Source organism: Pteropus vampyrus, unplaced genomic scaffold (assembly GCF_000151845.1).
Source record: "Pteropus vampyrus isolate Shadow unplaced genomic scaffold, Pvam_2.0 Scaffold184, whole genome shotgun sequence".
NCBI classification, from domain to species: Eukaryota; Metazoa; Chordata; class Mammalia; order Chiroptera; family Pteropodidae; genus Pteropus; species Pteropus vampyrus.
Window position 1 is genome coordinate 3,457,697 of NW_011888965.1, and position 5,841 is coordinate 3,463,537.

The 5,841-nt window shown below is 35.1% G+C and overlaps 1 pseudogene; it reads left to right on the plus strand.

Moving 5' to 3' along the window:
* The first annotated feature begins 3,529 nt into the window (after nucleotides 1-3,529).
* On the plus strand, nucleotides 3,530-3,648 carry LOC111746338 (annotated as a pseudogene).
* The last annotated feature ends 2,193 nt before the right edge of the window (nucleotides 3,649-5,841 follow it).

Genomic DNA, 5,841 nt, shown 5'->3' on the forward strand with positions numbered 1-5,841 from the left:
AGGTAGTATTTCAGATGAATGAACAAAGGAGTTATTTAATTATTGGGAAAACTGACAAGTCATTCAAAAACTTGAAAGTTAATATATACCTTATTCCTTACATTTAAAAAATCCCATATGAATTAAAGATTAAAAACAAACATTAAAATGAATAAATACAAGAAAAAATACTAGATAATATGCTTATAATTTGGAAGTAGGGAAGTTATTTTAAGAAAGAGACAAAATTCAGAATTAATAAATAAAAAATTATTTGACTGCATTATAATTTAAATCTTCAGTTAAAAAACACAAATGAGCAAATATAAAATAAAATCATGAACTTGGAAATATTAATTGCAACATCTAGGATATAAGATTAACGGCATAAATATATAAACAATTTCATAAAGCAGTAAGTAATATAAAACATCTCAACAGAAAAATTTATTATATAGGCAATTCATGAAATAGAAATACAAATGTTCAGCAAATATATTTTAAAAATTTAACCTTACTAATACTTAGACGAACATATAATGATGCAAAAAATAAAGTTATTTAAAATTTTTTTTAGTTTTTATTTGTTAATCACAGTTGACATTCAATATCATATTAGTTTCAGGTGTACATCATAGTGGTTAAACATTTATATAATTTACAAAGTAATCCCTTTGATAAGTCTTACACCATCAAACAACATATATAATTGTTATAAAATTATTGACTGCATTCCTATGCTGAAGTTTACATCCCCATGATTATTGTGTAACTACCTATCTGTACCTCTTAATCCATTGCCCCTTTCACCATTTCTCAGAACCCAATCTGACAACCATCAAAATGCTCTCTGTATCTCTGAGTTTGTTTCTGTTGTTTGTCTATTCTGTTCCCTACATTCCACATATAAGTGAAATCATATGACATTTGTCTTTCTCCATCTGACTTATTCCACTCAGCATAGTACCCTCTATGGCCATCAATCTTGTTGCAGATGGCAAGATTTTATTCTTTTTTTATTTTTTATTTTTTATTTATTTATTTTTTTATGGCTGAGTACTATCCCACTGTATATATGTACCACTTCTTTATCCATTCCTCCAATGATGGACACCCAAGCTGCCTCCATATTTTGGCTATTGTAATCAATGCTGCAATGAACATATGGATGAACATGTGCTATCAAAGTAGTATTTTAGCTTTCTTTGAGTAAATACATAGAAGTGGTATAACTAAATCTTTCTTGTCTCTTGTTATACCTTTGTTTGAAGTCTATTTTGACTGGTATAAGTATTGCTATCCCAGCTTTTTGTTAGTTTGTGTCAATTTTCACAAAATATCTTTTTCCATCCCTTTACTTTCAGTCTGTATGTGTCTTTTGATCTGAAATAAGTCACTTCTAGGCAGCCTTGTTGTCTTATTCAACCACCCTACATCTTTTGATTAGAGCATTTAATCCATTTACATTTAAACTAATTGTTACTAGATATGTAGTTATTGCCATTATATTATTTATATATTTTTTTTATCTTTTTTTTCTTCTGCTTTAAAGAAGTCCCTTTAATATTTATTGTAATACTGGTTTGGTGCTGATGAACACTTTAGCCTTTTTTTTTTTTTTTTTTGTCTGAGGAGCTCTTTATCTGTCCTTCAATTCTAAATGATAGCTTTGCTGGGTTGAATAAACATGGTCATAGGTCCTTGCTTTTCATCAATTTGAATATCATGTGCCAACTCTTTCTGGCCTGCAAAGTTTCTTTTGAGAAATCAGCTGACAGTCTTATGGGAGCACTGCTTTTCTCTTTCTGCTTTTAAGATTCTCTCTTTGCCTGTAACCTTTGACATTTATTATGATGTGTCTTGGTGTGGGCCTCTTCGAGTTCAACTTTTTTGAGACTCTCTGGGCTTCCTGGGCTTGTACGTATATTTCCTTGGCAGGGTAGGGAAGTTTTTCATCATTGTTTTTCAAATAGGTTTTCAATTCCTTTCTCTTTCTCTTCTCCTTCTGGTACACCTATGATATGAATGTTGGTATGCTTGATGTTGCCCCAGAGACCACTTAAACTATCCTTATTTTTTGGATTCTTTTTGTTGTTGTTGTTGCTATTCTGATTGGGTCTTTTCTGCTGTCTAATCTTCTAAATCACTGATTTTATCTTTGGCTTCTAATCTGCTGTTGATTCCCTCTAATGTATTCTTCATTTCAATTATTGCATTATTCATTTCTGATGGGTTCTTTTTATGTTTTCCATCTCTCTTTTTATGTTTCCTACCTCTTTGTTGAAGTTTTCACTGAGTTCATCTATTCTTCCCCTAAGTTCATTAAGCATCTATATAACCAGTATTTTTAACACTGCATCTAGTGGATCTCTTGTCTCCATTTTGCTTAGTTTTTTTTTTTTTTTTTTTGTCTTCTCATTTTGGATTTCTCTCTGCGTTTCTTTTCATGTATTAGGTAGGTCAGCCAAGTCTCCTGGTCTTAGTAGAGTTGCTTTATATAGTAAGTGGCATGTGTGACCCAGTTGTACAGTCTCCCTGGTCACCTGAGCTGAGTGTTCCAGGTATGTTCCTTGTATGGGTTGAGTATGCCTTCCTGTTGTAGTTGAACTTTGTTTGCTGTTTGCATGTTAATGGGAGGGATTGACTCTCAGGCTGATTGATTGTGAGGACTGGATAGCTGGCCAGTGACTACAGTGGAGGAGCTGTAGTGCAGGGGCTGACCCTATGGAGTAGGATTTATGCTAGCAAGGCTCTGGTGCTGTTTAGGTGTGTTGTTCTCAGAGGCTGCTGGGTGGTGATCTGGCTTGATCTGAAGTTGGCTATTAGGTGTTTGGCCCCTGGGGCCTCCAACACAGGCTAAGTTTATCTGCAGCCTATACTCTGCCCCGAGCCAACTGGCATGAGCCACAAAGCAATCCACAGATTTTTCCATCCATATTGGGCTTGGAGGTACTTGGGAGAGGCTAAGCTGCAAACTGATGCTGGCTGCCACTAATGTCAGGCTTGGGGATTCTCAGTAAGAGGTACAGGGCATGCCTAGGCCAGATAAGACTTCTTTGGATTTTGTGAACCTATGAGAAATTTTAGGAAAGTCTTCAGAATGAGCCAATACAGGTTATTTCTATTGAAAAGCCACTGGATACACCTTGGGTGGGATCACAAGTTGGTTGAGGCAGAGTCTCAGGTAATCACCAGGGCAGAACCAATGGTTTTAGCCAGGTTGATGGAAAATTAGATATGGTATCTGCCAGAGTCTGCAGGTTGGGTTGGAGGAGGGCTCAGCAAAGGAACAATGCTCTCTGCTAGAAATTCTGTCTGGGAGAAAGCTGCCCCTCTAGCCCTCACCCTAAAGCTAGACAACTCAGTGTCTCCTTGTATGTCTTTGGCTTCTTTCAAGCTGCTACCTCAGCACTGGAGCTCAGAGCAAGCTAGTTTGTCAGTGAGTAAGTCCATGTATGGGCCTTTTAAGAGGAGCTCCTGGGACTCCTTCAGCCCTTCATCTTACTCAGTCAAAAAACTCTACTAGTTTTCACAGAAAGAATGTGTAGGTGTCTACAGCTATGCCACCCTGAATGTGCCCGATCTTGTCTGATCTCAGAAGCTAAGCAGGGTCAAACCTGGTTAGTACTTGGATGGGAGACCACCTAGGAATACCAGGTGCTGTAGGTGTTAAAAAAAAAAAAAAGAATTTGTGGGGGCTTCTCTTCCCAACACTGGTGCCTCAGGCCAGAGCACCTGGTGTGGGGCTTGGTCTTCTCACTTCTCCAGTGTTACCTCTGAATCTGAGATAACCCCCAATTCTCAACCAGTGCAGGTGGTGTGAGGCCAACCTGTTTCACATCTCTGCCCCTCTACCTGTCTCGATGTGGCTTCTTCTGTTTAGTCTTATTTATAAAAATTTTGTTCAGCTAGACATTAGGCAATTCTCATTGATGTTTTGTTCTGTAGGTTAGTTGAAATTTTGATGTAGTTGTGAGAGGAGGCTAGCACAACGTTTACCTATTCTACCATCTTGACTGAAACTTAGGAGATTATTTTTGACCTAACATTTTGGTAAAGAAAAATATAATTGCAATATTACAGTGTTAGATGGATATAAATTGATATGATACTTTCTGCAAGACAACTTTTAAAATATGTATTAAAATTTTAAAAATGCGTAATTCTAGAAGTTACTATGCTGTACTCTAATGAATCTTCCATACAAATAAGTACTACCACAATTTCAAGGATATAAAAGGTTTTAAAATTTCTTATATTCATATAATGCTAGAAAAGCATCATAATTGTAGAGTTAAAAAATTTTGAAATTCAGTCAGCTGTAAACTAGAATAGTGACCCTGCCAGTTATGAACTCTGTGACCTTGTCAAATCACTTGGAACTTTAATTTCTTTAAGACAAAAATAGATACTCACTTTGCAAAATTAATAGAATTCAGTGAGATAATGATTTTAGAATTCTCTATTGGATTGCGTAGTATCCTCCCCCACCAAATTCAAAATTTATGCCTACTTAAAACCTGTGAATGTGATCCTATTTAGAAATAGTACTTTTGCAGATGTAATCAAGTTAAGATGGAGTCATATTAGGGCAGGCTCTAAATACATTTTAACAGGTGTTCTTATAAGAGAAAAATTTGGACAAAGTCCCAAATACAAAGGGGAGAAGGCCTTGCGAAGCAGAGGCAGATGTTGGAATGCTGCATCTGTAAGCCAAGGAATGCCAAGGATTGTCAGTAACAACCAGAAGGTAGAAGAGGCAAAGAAGAATTCTTCCCTAGGACCTTCGAAGGGACTGTGAGACTGCTGACACTTTGATTTCAGACTACTAAGCTCCAGAACTGCGAGAGAATAAATTTCTGTTGTTTTAAGACATCAAGTTTATAGTACTTTGTTATGGCAGTCCTAGAAAACTACAACATGCATGCCGCACAGTACTCTACAAAGTAAGAGTTCATCAAAGAAAATTTTTTATATACTGGTGACAAAATTCTTTCTTATGTACAATTTTACTTTATGGTTTATTCTCCCTGTGATGTAGGTGGTTTTATTATTTCCAGGTTTTTTTTTTTTTTAAGCAGCTTAGAATCAAAGAAGTTAAGTATTTTGTCACAGGTTATAAAATTTAGAAGTAACTGACATTTATTTCATATTTACTTGAGTAAAAATACTCAATTTTTATTCATCACTTGACATTCTTGTTTGAAATTTCACCCCATATGTTGATAGATAATTAGATGAGCTTGTCTGCACTAAGTTTTTTACTGCCTACTAGGAAATCCACATGCTTTTAGGTCTCTGTGCAATACATAGGAAATTTCAGATACTTACAGAATTTTCATTGAACAGGATTAAAAAGCGCAATGAACAAGGCTGGTACATGGTAATAGTTAAAGCAATTAGATCCAAAATCAAAGCTATCAGAAAATGGTATGATCAATCATATTCGTACTGATGTGTTGTATGTGAACAAATCTTCCCATTAAAAGAAAATAAGCTAGGCTAAGAAGTCAAATTCATATTACTACTCTACATATTAAAGAGAAAGGATGCCACAATAGCTTTTAAAGTTGTTAGGTTATTCAATTCCCTAAGAAACTGCATCTTAAAAGGCCAAAAAAGAGAAAATTTGAACCAAGAACCCTAGTTCATAAAATCTCTCCTGAAAACTCACCTAGATTTCTTCCAAATTATGAATCATGTTATATAACCAATAAATACATTGCTAATCTTTATGATTTATTTTTCAAATAACCACAGATTTCCACTGGTGATAAAAAGCTATTAAATCTCAAGTTTTCAGCAGCATTTAGTTCTAAAGTTACTTTGAAAACTGTGTTAAATAAAGAAAATGAGCAAACC